The 14,785-nt window shown below is 39.5% G+C and overlaps 1 long non-coding RNA gene across 1 annotated transcript in view; it reads right to left on the minus strand.

The window, feature by feature from the left end:
* Positions 1–1,991: 1,991 nt before the first annotated feature.
* The window catches only part of LOC127222101 (uncharacterized), a 152,394-nt gene continuing 139,600 nt past the window's right edge, over positions 1,992–14,785 (minus strand). The window contains exon 3 of the long non-coding RNA XR_007834525.1: positions 1,992–2,272. This is a non-coding gene — a long non-coding RNA (uncharacterized LOC127222101). The remainder of the gene's footprint in view (positions 2,273–14,785) is intronic.

A 14,785-nucleotide genomic window follows, 5' to 3' on the forward strand; every position in this document is an offset into this window, starting at 1 on the left:
CTTTTGTCTTCAGGATGTGTTTATCACACATGTTTTACTTTTTCTTCTTGAGGACAGTTAGTACTTTATGATCTAGACATGCATACAGTGATCAGTTTGTACTTTCATACTTGAGTAGTTTATTAGTGATCTTAACTTGACTATGTTGGGAATAAAGTAGGGTACAGAGAAGGAAAACCATAATATAATTGGTTCCCTTGGTTGTTTCCACAGATACTATCTAGTGTATATTTGGATTAACACATACAGATACTATGTTTATTCCAAAATGTTTATGTACAAGATATAAATTCATTAAATTTATAAATCTGAACTTGTTCCTTTATGTCCTTCTGATCACTCATAAGCAAACTGAAGATTATAATACAATATTAATTTCCCAAGGTTTTATTTCCATAACAATGTTCAACATTTAATTTATAATTAAAGCTAAAGTCTTCTTAGTTACTCATTTGTAAATCATCAGAATACTCAGTATTCTCTGTGTACAATCTGTGTACCTAATGAACTTTTGTTGTTTAAAGCTATGTCAGTCGTTAAGTACAACTTGATAGGGAATAAATGCAATCACTATGAAAAACAGAGCAGCTTTTTTTATGAAGGGTTTAAAACCAATTTTTATTACCAAATACATGCAAATTTCATGCATGGCTGATGGGTTTCATGTCTAATCAGCCTCTGGGCAAAAATTATAACAAATTTTAAAAATCACAATCTGAATTCTAAGGAGTCCTTATTATGCCTTTAAAGTGAGGTATTTTCTTTTCTTTTCTTTCTTTTCTTTTCTTTCTTTTCTTCCTTCCTTCCTTTCTTTCTTTCTTTCTTTTTTTTTGTAAAAGGTTACTTCTATATAAGAGCTTTGCCTTTGGGGTTTTATTGTTCCCAGCCTCCCTACTGTTTCAAACTTAAACTAGTTAAATGGAGTCATCCTGAAATGCTTTGTATAAGATATTTAACCAAAGTTCTTATCCAGTCCCTCAAGAGGAAAAAAAAATAAATAAATTTGTCCTTCTTTCTGCAGAAGGAAGCCTCAGGCCAGGAATGGTGGCCCATGTTTTTCACCTCAGCTGTTCAGGAGTCTACATCTGGGTGACCACCAGAACTTAGGAGGTGGGTCAGCCTGGGCAACACAGTGAGGTGCTTTCACAAAGAGAAGAAAAGTAAAAGACCCCAAAGACTGAAGTTCCATTCCCACCAGTTGAGACAATTGCTAAGTAGGGGATCAGTAGGTGCTTTCTTAAGTTGCACCTTTTCAGTTTGGGGAGGGGGTGGTTCTCTTCCTCCTACTTGCACAGAAACCTCTTTCCTCAAAGAGCTCTCAGAATTGCCAGCACATTTGTCTGACCTGAGCAGCTAAGCCGGGGGCTTGCTCGGAGAAGACTCATTTGTATTTTCTAGGAAAAGCAGGATTTATATTCATAGCATTGCTAAGAGGATGGTCAATTTTCCCAGAAATGATACTTTCAACTACAAAAGAACCACAGTGGAGGAAAGAACAGTGCTCATTGAAAATGCTGTGTTCTTGAGACAGGAACCTTAACTTCATGTGTTGATGTGGTTTTCCATGGATTTGCATGAAGATAGTCTTAATACCTCAATCATATGTTGAGTGACACATCATTATGACATAAAAGTAAACTAAAGATGAAAGTCAATGGGTGATAGCTGACAGACATTCACTTTTAAGTTGTCTGTTCCATGTTACATATTTAAAAAAAAAGTTCAGCACACATGTATCATTCTGTATGTAATATGGTTCCTAATGGGAACTTTTTATTTTTTAGTTAGTGGAGGAAATAGAAGACATTATGCCTGGATACTTTCTTTTTCAAATATAGGATTATTCATCCCCTCAAACTTTCAGGTCTAATCAATTAGTATTTACTCCCTGTGTTACATTCTGGGCCCTGTGGTAGAGGATCAACAATGTACAAGAGACAGGTTGTCTCATGTGTAACATACGCAAGAGTCTATGATATTGGCCCTTGCCGTATATAGATTAAATTCCATGGTGGAATATATCTATAGGATTCAGAAACGTTTTTATCCTGTGGAGAGGTTTCAGGTGGAAGAATGGACTTCTTATCTTCATTCCCATATGGTGAACTGATCTCCTCTGGAATGGGTTGGAACAAAATGCCAGGAGGATATCTATGAAATATCAGGGCTTATGTGGCACTGGTTATTTACAAATCTGTGACGTACATGTTCAGTGTTCTGGGTTGCCAGATACCAGCTCTTTCAAACAATTTCTCTTCTTTCCTTTAAATGTCTAGTGGAAAAATGAAAAAAAAAAACAATACCTCATTTTGCCTTATCATAACTAAACACCACTAAGAAGAGATAAAACTAAATAAATGCATGAGAGATAGGGACAATGTGGTAAATCTCCTGACTGAAACTCATTTTTTCTCAGAATACATGTCCAGCCTGCAGTTTTATTTCTTCTATTTATGAATAAAGTCCCTTTCCATGTATGTTATTTCTCCAGAAAAACAGGATCAGATAATTGCAACAGCAATCCAGAGAAAATTCAATCTTTGTGTCAGCTAGTGTCATACTTTGAATATCTCTCCTTTGATCTAGAAAAAAACCTGCTACCAACATTAATTTCTTATTATTGAAAAATATGGTATAATAGGTAACTATCATATGATTTTATATTCTCTTCATTGATGGTAAAGCATTATGCAGCCTTGGAATTATGCTGATAATGCATGTGTCTTAAGTTCTCAGGGTAAGGTCAAACAGGAATACACAGCATTGAATTATAAGGTATCTTCTGCACTCTGTTAAAATGTGCTGTATCAAATTCCATCTTTTGTTCATGCAATGTTGTCAATAGTCAAAACATTATAGACCCTTTACAACACGAACGCCAATTATATCGGTAACATATCTATCCTTTTATTCTTTCATTTTGTAGAACTTTATGATAGTGTGTCATTATACTTATGAAGCACCCTGGTGCAAATATTATAAAATGATATTTATACTTATTAGGCAGCTTAAGAAAGAAATGGAGAATTCCAATTCCTGCAATAGTCAACTGATATTCTCTATGCTAGCAAATGTCTTACAAAATCTATAGGGTAACACTGATCTGATCCAATAAAGGATAACTGTTTGTGCATAAAAGAAAAAGGGACCTCACACAACTCAGCATTTTACTTCATGTTACAAAAAATGGTGATGTGATGCTCTGAGTCTGGCTTGTAGCTCAGCCTCCTTGTCACTTTAATGCATCGCTCTGTCCCTGATCACCTCCTTGCTCAGCATGTTGCAGGTAGTAGGTTGACCTGATTATTATAGAGGACAATTGCTGCTGTGACATCTAGCTCCCTCATTCATCAAAATAATTCATTTCCCCACACCCACAGTTCTTACAATGTCCACAATTCACACACGTGTCATTTAGTGTTATGAGTTGTGCCTCCTAGTCAAAAATCAGTTCCATTTCATTAGTGTATCATGAAACAGGTCTTTTTAGTTTAATTGGAATTTTAAAGAAGTATAAGTTACCCCCAATTGTTCTAAAAGAAAATCACACAACAAAACCCAATCTTTGTGACTATGTGTTTTCTGTTTAATTTTTTTCTGTTTTTTTCTGTTACTACCACTAAGTGTAGCTCTCTCCTTACATGAACTTTCTGGACTAATCACCTTCTTGGCTGTTACTTAGACTTTTAAACAAATACCATGGTTCTAGTCCCCAGTGACAATAGGAAAATGGAGTTAAATAAGTCTGAGACTAGTCATGTATTTTTCATGCTGTGCTTTGTCTAAGAGCAGTTAAACTTAAGCAAACAAACCCTCCAAACAGTTGCTCAGCTATAAACACCCTAAAAAGCTTAGATGAGCACAAAAAAAATCAATGCAAATCTATAGAAGCTCCGAGTTCTCCCATTATCACAGAATATGCACTTTGCAGGAAAACAGCCACTTACTGCAGACAGAACTGTATTGCCCTTTAGTGCACGCACATGCTCAGTTTCCCCTGCAGTTGATTGCCTCTAGATTCCCGGCAGAGTGGAGAGAGGAGCAGCAATAGCTCAGGAGGGCACTGGCGCAAAAATACGGAGTCCATGGTTTCAGTTTCTAGCCTGCTGAATGCTGGCTTCTCCCTAAGAACATGTTCTGAGTAGAGACTCACTCAGTTTCTTCTTGGTTCCTTCCTGACTTTATGACCTCTTCCATTTTAACAGTTGGGGGTGTAGATTCCCTAGGAAATACATGGCTGTTTTCTGTGTGCCAGGCACGGTGCTGAATGACGTATGTACAAATCTGTGGATTATAGCATTTTCTACAGGTTGTTCCCAAATTTATATATTTGAACCTTTCAGTTATTGGGCATTCTTGGGAGGTGGAGCCTGGTGGAATTTGTGTGTGTGTGTGTGTGTGTGTGCGCGCACACACACACACACACACACACACACACACACACACACACTGAGAGTGAGGAGCCCTTATAAATGAATTGAGGTTTTCCTTGAAGGGTTCAGTTTGGTCCACATTCTCACCTGCCCTTTCTCTCCATATGGCTTCCATGGCATAAAGTGCAAAAGCCTTACAAGATTTTGCAGCCTGATTTTGTTGTTTTCTAGTTGCCTGAACTATGTGCCTAAATAAGTTTCTTTCCTTCATAAATTACTAGGCTTCGTGTATTCCTTCCCTCTTTCTGCCATGGACCAAACCCTACTTAACAGATGGGAGACCTGAGTAAATAAGACTACTCAGCAGTGAGTAGAAAACCCATGACCTTGAAAAGTGCTTGACCTATACTGGTCATGCCCAAGGCAGAGGCCCTGTCCCCACAGCTTGGTAGCCATCCCAAAAACAGAGGGCTCACTGTCCTTCACTGGAGGAAAGGAGCTAAGAAGCTGAGTGCCTGACATACGCAAACCTGCCTCTTTGACAGAGGACTTCTGGAAGTACACTGTGCCCAAGTAAGAGGACCTGTGTTGGTCCAGTTCCACTGAACTATATCCAGAAATAGAGAGAAACATGGGAATCAAGGAAAACACTAAAAAGACCACTGAACATTGCACTGAAGACAAGGCCATGGAAGACATGAAGGAATGGGATTTGGGAGCAGAAAGGAAGCAATAGTGGGATAAGAGCAGAGATAACAAAACCTCAGAGGACATCGAGTCATAGTTAGCCTGCAAAAGTGTTGGAGGGCCCTCAGTGTGACTGTTCTTTAAGACACACCAAGTTGCAAGATCCTGGGCATACACCTTGAATATCATCACTTCCTTTATGTTCCTACTTATGTCCTGCCACTGAAATCACCTCAGAATATCTCTGTACCAGAATCTAGGTCAAAGAAGGATTCTGGGAATATCTTCCTCCCTGGGGGAGCCAGAATTATGGCCTGAGTTAAGGCTGACTTTGTAAGGCATATACGGGGAGTTCACAGCCAGCTTCAGTCTATGGTGGAAAGGCAAATAGAAAATCAAGTCAAATCAACCACAGGCTGACCTCTGGATATACATGGCCTCACTGGAAAAGGGCACTTCTATCTTTCAGATTGCAATCAGTCTTGTGCTAAGATTATGATGGAGATGGTCATAACCTTCCAGATGACTAATCACTCATCTTTTCCTAGCATGTGACTAATCTACTGAAACTGCAAGAAACCTGACACCACTGACTGGAAGCTTTGAGAAGCAATGCATCTTGCTACTCTGGACCTGTGATCATGGGGACAGCGGAGCTGCCTTAGAATGTAATGATACTGTCTGAGTGGCTGGACTGAAATGCTATTCACGCTGCCAGTTATTACACTCAACTGAGCAGGCCACCAACTTATTTCCTTCAAGCTATTAACAGGTCCACTTGGTGATTGCTTATGGTGTGCCAGGCTCCTTCAGCAAGTCTTCATCGCCACTTCCTCTGAGGAAGTGGATGGTAATAACTATTGTTAGTCTGTGTTACAGATGTGAAGGATGCTCAAGAGAACAAGGACTTTGTCCTAAGCAAGATGGCTGAGGGGTGGGGAAAAGATGAGATTTGAACCTACTTATTTAGGTCTGAGAAGCCCCTCTTTTTATTGCTCTCACCCACTATGCTCTGACATTAGAAAAAGACATTTTCTACCCTGACAAAGAAAACAGAATGGAGCCCGTGAGTATGAGCTTTTTCAGGAAATAAATAAATAAATAAATAAATAAATAAATAAATAAATAAAGGAAATTGGCCCTTCCTTCTGGATGAATTCTGCTCAAGATTTCCTTGGGCATCCACACAGTTTCTTTCCTTATGGACTCCTAAATTCTACAGTGATTATGTCGTTTCCTCTCTGCAGACATTCTCTGCTTGAATACATCAACAGATGTGAAATGATTTCTTCTACCCCCCCCCCAAAGATAGGTGAGTCATTCACTAGTTGAGTCTATAGCAAAACAATGCACATTTTAAATGCTTTCTCTGTGCAGCTGAAGGCTGCTTCTTTAGTTAGCTGCACCAATATGGACTGGAAACCAATACCACATGGAACATAATGATCCCAGCCCATCACTGAGAAATGCTCTTCTGTTTTAACTAACGCGGCTCATTACCAGAACTTGGGACATGCCATGCATGCTCAACATGAATATTTGTCTACCTGGGAAAGTATATTTGTTAGTGGTAGCAGAACTCACCTTGGAAATGCTTCATGGACTCAATGCTTGTCCTTTTTGTGTCTTTCAAGGCCCTGCCCATGGCAGTGATATCTGTGATTTTACTGACTTCCTATTGGCTGCTTCAAAGAAAAACCTAGGAGCTGTGCAAAACCTAAAACTTAGACATGAAATCATAGAAGGGGCTTGGTATGAATTTAAACAGGGTACCCTCAGTGAGCATTGGAGGACATTCCTAAGTCCAGCCTAGCCTGTGGATAATCTCCTTTTTCCAGGACTGACAAGAATATTTAGGTTCATGCACTTTGTCACAGGGAGTGCTGCTGCAACAGGTGAGATTCACTTTTGAAAGACGATCAGTCTCTCCCAAAATACAAATATTTCTTAAAATGTTAGGGTCACATCTGTGTAGACTTCTGTCTTTAATAAGTATCTCAGACCATTACATTTATGAATGTGAGTCTTGATAACATGGGGACCCAGGATTCTCCAGGGGTGGGGGTGTCAGAAAAGGAAGCCCAAGGAGACAGCAGTGAAATAAACAACACAATGGATAATGATGCAATCTTGTTCTTAAGATGCTGCCCTTGCAACTCTGAGACACCATCTTACTCCTGTCAGAATGGCTAAAATTGGAAACACCAATGACAGTTTATGCTGGAGAGGATCTGGAGAGAGGGAAACACTTCTCCATTGCTGGTGGGAGTGCAAACCTTGCTCAGCCATTTTGGAGATCAGTATGACGGTTCCTCAGAAAAATGGGAATCAGTCTATCACAAGATCCAGCAATTCCACTCTTAGGCAAATACTCAAAAGATGCACATACATTCAATAAAGACATCTGTTCAACTATGTTCACAGCAGCATTATTTGTAATAACTAGAACCTGGAAACAACCTAGATGCCCCCAATTGAAGAATGGATAAAGAAAATGTGGCACATTTACACAATGGAGTACTACTCAGCTGAAAAAAAAAAATGGGATCTTGAAATTCACAGGCAAATGGATGGAACCCAGTCACAAAAAGAGGAACATGGTGTGTACTCACTCATATATGTATTTTTAGACATAGAGCAAGCAACCTATAATTCACACTGCCAGAGAAGCTAGGATATAAGGAGGACCCTAAAAGAGACATACATAGTTCTCCAGAGAAGGGAAAGGGCAAGATCTCCTGAGCATATTGGGAGGGGGGCAGTGAGTGGAGAAGGAGTTAGGAGAAAGAGAAGGGGAGAAGAGTAGGGAAGAGGAGAACATGAGGGAGCAGGAAGATCGAATCAGGGGAGGAATAGAGGAGAGCAAGAAAAGAGATACCATAATAGAGGGAGCCATTATAGGTTTGAAGAGAAAACTGGCACTAGGGAAATATTCAAAGATCTACAAGGATGACTCCACTTAACAATATGAGCAATAGTGGAGAGGCTACGTTAAATGTCCTTCCCTGATAATGATATTGATAACTACCTTATATGCCATCCTAGAGCCTTTATCTAGTAGCTGATAGAAACAGAAGCAGACACCCACAGCTAAACACTGAGTCTAACTCCTGGAATCCAGTTGCAGAGAGGGAGGAGTAATGAGCAAATGGGTCAAGATCAGGCTGCAGAAACCCACAGAGACAGCTGACCTAAAACAAGGGGGAGCTCATGGATCCCCAGACTGATAGCTGGGAAACCAACATAGGACTGACCCAGAACCCCTAAATGTGGTTCTCAGTTAGAAGGCCTAGGCAGTCTATGGGACCTCTGACAGTGGAACCAGGATGAATCCCTGGTGCATGAAAGGACTTCAGGAGCACACTCCCCATGGAGGGATACTCCCTTAGCCTAGAGACAGGAGGGAGGTCCTAGGCCCTACCCCAAATGACTTGACAGATTTTAATGATCCCTCTTGGAAGGCATCACCCTCCCTGGGAAGTGGATGGGGAATGGGACAGGGGGTAGGGTGGGGAGGGTATGGGAAGGAGAGGGAACTGGGGTTGATATGTTAAACAAGTAAAAAAAATAAAAAAAGATGCTGCCCTTGTCATGCTTGATACAGTAAAGAAAGAAAGAAAGAAAGAAAGAAAGGAGGAAAGAAAAAACTCCTCTGCACATCTGCTTCTTCCAAGTTTCAGAGAATTCAGAGAAGTAATGGGCTTTGAGATCTCACTGGGTATTTTAGCCTTTACCCCATGTCAGCGATGTTATGTTAAGAAGCCTTCTGCAGACTGGCCTGAACACTGCACACCATATGTAACAAAATTCTAGAGGAAACTTCCTTCTGAATGTGAATATTTGAGTTACAAATCACCTATTGGCTCTGAATCTATTTGGAAAGAGGACTGCATGGTTCTAAGTACACCATCACCCCAACAAGATACCTACCTTTCAAGCATGGAAATGCACATTGAAACAGAAGACTTGAATGCATGGAAGTTTGCACACAAAGCTGCAACATCTGGATGAAGGCAGACAAACTACGACATCCAGATGTTTCAAAGTGAGCTGTGGACAGGGGGCATATTTATGTGACTAGTAATTTTGTTATCGTTGTCAGGTGTGGAGAAGCTCTTGCATTTCTAACGTTAGTGCTTCTTTCTTAAACCTCCCTTGATTTGCAAAAAGCAGGGTGCTGAACCCAGTGACTGTATCAGAGACTGACAGGGTTGGTGTCTATGCTGTGGACTTGGCATGAATCAGGTGAAGTGGGGAGAAAAGGTTAGTGGTTCAGCTCTTTTATCCCTTCCCTCTCTTTTGAAAGGGTTTTGGCAATCTGAACCTCAGGCTTGATATCAGTTCTGATTTCAGCTATTTTAAGCCTCTTAGCTCTCCTGTCCTCTTTCTTAGACTCAAAGGCAGGATGCACCTATTGTCGTTTTTCTCAAGCTCCCATCATTAAGCCTCCTGGTACATGGGCTATGGAGTACAAATACAGAATCACAGACTCTCCTTAGCCTCCGTGTAGCAACTGTTGGAGGGTGAAGTTCTGGGTATCTCCTTTAAATAGACTCCTCAGGTAAGACTAATGCCGATGTCAGAGAATTTCGCTGCAGTAGAACCTTATTCTGGGTCATAAAACCTTCACTTTTCAATTTTATTGACCTATAGAATCTAGAAATCAAGTACCATTAAAAGTTATGAGCCTAAGTATCAGGGCATTTCTGAAAATGTACTGTAAGCAGTTGGAAACTTGGTACCAATTCATCACAGACCCTTGCTCTCGGATCTGGCCTTAAGAATGGTAGGCTTTTTTCTTGTCTGAAATCTGATTTCCATAGAAGATCAATAAGAGAATACATTGCCAATACGGTAGCCATTATTATTTGATTTTCACTAAATCCTTGCACTGAGCAATTGGCATTTCAAACAAATAATTCCTTCATCAGCTATAATAACACTTTATTGCCTTTGTTCTCAAGTATTCATTTCATTTCCAAGCTCCTATTATGTAAAGCAGTCATAAAACTCGCAAAGTCTAGTTTGTCACAGTGCAAAGTGAGTGAAGAAGATAAGTGAGTGACATCTGGAGGAATCTGCCTCAGATTAGCAGCAAGGAACTCTTCTGCAAGTGCCTTATATATAAGAGGCCATATATATGAGGTCAGTGATGAGGCAGTTTGAATAAACACTGCATTAGAGAATAAAGCTTGCAAAATTAGCTACTTTGTTCCAATGAAAACCAGTGCTTTATCTGATACCAAGACAAAGCATTTGGGAAGAGAATTCACATTTCCACAAAAAGATAAGATGGTGGGGGAATAGGACCCTGTCTCAGCAGAGACTTGCATGCTTTGGTGCCTGATTTCATCTCTCAGTAAGGGTGCTCAGAGGTCATCTTTGCCTAGCATTATTAATCTCCAATAGTCAGCTCACATTTAAGTGTCTATTAGGGGTATAATTCTAGGTATTTAACCTGGACAAGGGTGGAGGATTGTGCTATTGTCCTAGTTTTCCTGTATTTTTCTTTATGCAAAGTAAATGCTGAGTACATCTGTTATGTTTCAAATTCAGTTATGTTGTTGTATTTGTTTTCTTAGGTTTTATATCAAGCGATGTGCACGCAGAAGCAAGTTTGTACAGGTATTTGTATGGCTACATTTTTTTTTTTTTCAGAATCTTCTTGGAACTGCAGGCACATGGCCTAACATGGATCTTAGACACACCCATTTGGATTTGTCATTGTTCTGGCTGCCAGGTGAACTCAGCACTATGTGCATTCATTGTCGCACTGGCTCTCTCAGCTAAATTTGCTCAAATTCAGTTTCTTTGCATTTACAGCTGCCCAAATGTAGTAGCCAAAGATACACAGGATGTTCTGTCCTGTTGTGTCCAAGTATTGTGAAATTCCAAGACAAAAAGCTTTCCTTTCTCTGTCTTCTGAACATTCTTTCACCTGGCAGTTGTTCATTTCTTGGAACTCTGGTGCACTTCTCCTCCCAGGCAAATCTTATCCAGAGAAACAACTAACTGTGATGTGAAATGGGAACCGTTATTCTCCACTTATGGTAGAGCCTGCACCTCATTTCAAAAAACAGAAAGATCTCTTTTGGAATGGGTACAATGAACATATATAAATGCTATACAAAGTCACACCCATGGGTCTCCTCATGAGTATAAAGGCAATATGCTTTACACTTACAGACCTTAGAAGGCTCATCAAGTATTCCCTTTTACATTTATTTGTCATAAAATGTAGAAATGCCTTTGGTATTTGAATATATATTTCCATATGGAATATATGTGTATACATATGTGTGTGTGTGTGTGTGTGTGTGTGTGTGTGTGTGTGTGTGTGTGTACACATATATGGTTAAAAGTATTCTCCTCACTTAAAATCATTCTATAGTAAAACAAGCCATGTCAGCTTGAGATATCTACCATATTTCATACCTACTGTGCTCTCCTTTGTTTCCTCTTTTCATCTTGAAAACACTTTAGTTTCCAAGTTACATTCTCAGTGCATCTCAAACTCTTTAAAAAAAAGTTCTTATGTGTTAAAAGGGGCTGGCAATATGACTTCCAGAAGGTAACATTCACAGAACAGTGCTGCATTAGGCATGTTTTCTGATTTTCATACAGAGATATAAATGAGACTTTATAACGAGAGTTCATTTTAGGGTGTTACAGCTTTGTCACATGAGTACAATGCCTTCAGCTCTAAGTCAGTCAACCCCTGCCTGCCTCTTGGGTTGTCATTATCTTCCTTCCTTGGCTCTGCAGTGGTATCAGCTGACTTCTACCTGACCTGCTCCTCAGAAACTTGCCTACACACTCTAGAGGCACCTTCATTAAATGTTGCAATATTCTGGCAATTAGGAGTTTGGGGACAAACTTGAGTGACTAAGCAAGCTGCCTGTAGCACAAGTTTCTATGTTCCTGCAGGGCTCCTGGACCTTGTCTTGCTTTTTCTTAAGTTTTCACTTCCTGTGGTTCTTCAAGTGTCCTTCACCCCCACCCCCATACATACATACATACATACATACATACATACATACATACATACATATATTTGCTGTCAGTTTTCACAGAATCATCTGAGCAGTAGCTATCCCTACTGGTTGAGTCTCTTCTCCAAACTCTCTCTGAGGCTAGAGCCCAGTCACCACAATTCCTGTATCAGTTAGTGCTTGAATGAATTCTTCTTTTGAATGGAATTATTGAAAACAATATCCCCTGTTCTAGTCTTTTCCCATAGCCAGACAGCCCTTTTTTCATCTGCTTCAATATGCTTCACCCTATACTAGCAACACTTGGTAAAACACAGTGGAATATAGTGGTTTGATATCTGTACCATTATCCTATCTTGATTCTTAGGGTACTTCCAGCCTTGAAAAAGGGCTTGTTGGTGTTATGGCAAATTTCATGTACACTCAAATCTAAGGAAACTGCCATTTTCTCTGTATGGAAATGCCAAGACTATAAATACAGTCACTTTTTTTTTTCAGTGCCCAAAATATTTCCCTAGGGAGATGATATCTTTTACTAGGAGTCAGCAAACTATGGTTCACAAGCCAGATATATTCTACCACTATTTTTATAAAGTTTTATTTGAGCATAGCCATGATCATTCATTTAAGTTGCTTATGCCTGTTTTCATGATACAACAGAAGAGTTGAGTAGGTGTGGCAGGGTTGTATTAGTTATTTTTCTCCTTTGTCTAACCAAATACCAGAAAAGAAGTAAGTCAAGAGAGGTGGGATTTATTTTGATTGACAGTTCATCAAGACAAGCAGGCATAAGACTGCCCCTATATACCCACTTCAATTAGTTAAAACCTTCCCTTGAAGGCTGGGCAGATCTCCCCAGAACAACAACAGCAGAAGCAGCACTATCTGGGCACCAGTGACCAAACACAAGCAGACAGGGATGCTTCACATTCATATTTTAACAGCATTTCTCACAAAGATGACAATACTTACATCTGGCCCTTTACACAAAAAGCCTGACTACTTCATCTCTCTGCTGGATCCTAAACAGAATCCAGCTTAACAGGTTAGGACCAAGTAGTCAGGTACCAACTCCAATTTACTTTCACCTTCAAAAGATGAAATATCTTTTCAGATCAGTATTGCTTGGATGAGGATATTAGTGTTCACAAAGTAAGTGAGCACATAGCTAAGCTTTAGAATTTCCAGAAGATACTTTTTAAAAGCAGCTTATTGAGGGATAAACTTGAGATAAAATTTTAATAGTTAGTGTTGTCTGATATCTATTCAGGAACATCAAGACCTTAGAGCCCCTGTGCTCTGACCACACCCTGCTGCTAAATCCAGCTTTAATGCATTGGGAAAGAATCTGATTGGCTTGACTTCATCCCATTAGGAAACAATTACAAAGCTGTGCTCATGAATGTTTGTGTCAGCTAGGTTTGCAATAGAAAATACATTTTTTTCTCAACCTCATTTGCTAAACTGAGGCTCATGGAATGAAAGGAAAACTTCTCATGAAAATCAAATGATGGATTGGCTGACTGTGGCTATTGCCACAGTCTTTCTACATGGGTGCAATTTAAAGTAGTGGGAGGAAGGGATTTTACACCCTATCAAGCTATTTTATTTTTTCCTCTGAACTGATTAAAATACAGGAGTCATCATTGACAATGAGCAGAGCCCATCACTGCTTTTATCAAATGCAAGGAGGTGTAAATACAAACTGTTAAACAGAAGTGAAAGATCATGACTCACCGTCTGACAGAGAAGCAATTAAACATAATCAAAGACTCAGGTGAACTCACACTGCTTCTCAACACATTGCTAAGGAATCCTTTACACTGCAAAACTAGGACAAAATGTCACAAGCTTCCAAACGTTAGAAAAGCTTCATTTACTCATTTAAAACACCATTCAGACTTCAAGAGAAGATTCACTTACCATGACAGCAGGCTTCTCAAACTGTAGGCACTAATGGATTAAAAGATGATCGTTCAAGATATTATCATTTGTAATCTTAGGACACTCATTGATGATTAAAATATATAGTGCATTGAATGGACGAAGCTTTATCCATGTTAACAACAAAATCAATGTTTGTTGTCTCTTACGAATCCAAAGTCAGTGATTTATTATCAAGAAGTCAGTTGGACGATGATGTAAGATACATGGTTCTATATTGAGAAGTGAAAATCCAGCTCATGGAATAGGATTCTGCCATCTTGAGTGAAAGGAACAGATGGCTGGGCATTTATGGGCTAGAGAACAGATGTGGCAATCCCAAAGTTCCCTAAATGTTACCTGAAAGAGCTTAGTGATGTTTTGCTCTACTGTCCTTCAAGATATGAGTGCTCAATGCTAGATAATTATAAAACATCTGTCACTGAAAAGGTTGTGAACTAAAGAGCTTTTATGATTAATCCTATGAGTTCTATGAAAATGTTAGTCATGATGATTTGTAAGATGAACATCAGCTCAGGCCAGAGCTCTACCCTTTAGCAGTTTGGCAATTCTACTACAATAAGGAGGGGTCCTGATCTAAGAGAAAGCTTCAAGGATAGTCAAATTTTGGTTTTGAGACTTTGTTAACCTTGAGAATTCCCAGTAGATATGGAAACAGACTCTTCATCTCTCTCTCTCTCTCTCTCTCTCTCTCTCTCTCTCTCTCTCTCTGTGTGTGTGTGTGTGTATGCCATCTGAGTGGATATTAACATTTTATTTTAGGTCATTGACATAAGAGTACCTGCCTTC

The sequence above is a fragment of the Phodopus roborovskii genome, unplaced genomic scaffold, assembly GCF_943737965.1.
Source record: "Phodopus roborovskii unplaced genomic scaffold, PHOROB, whole genome shotgun sequence".
NCBI lineage: Eukaryota > Metazoa > Chordata > Mammalia > Rodentia > Cricetidae > Phodopus > Phodopus roborovskii.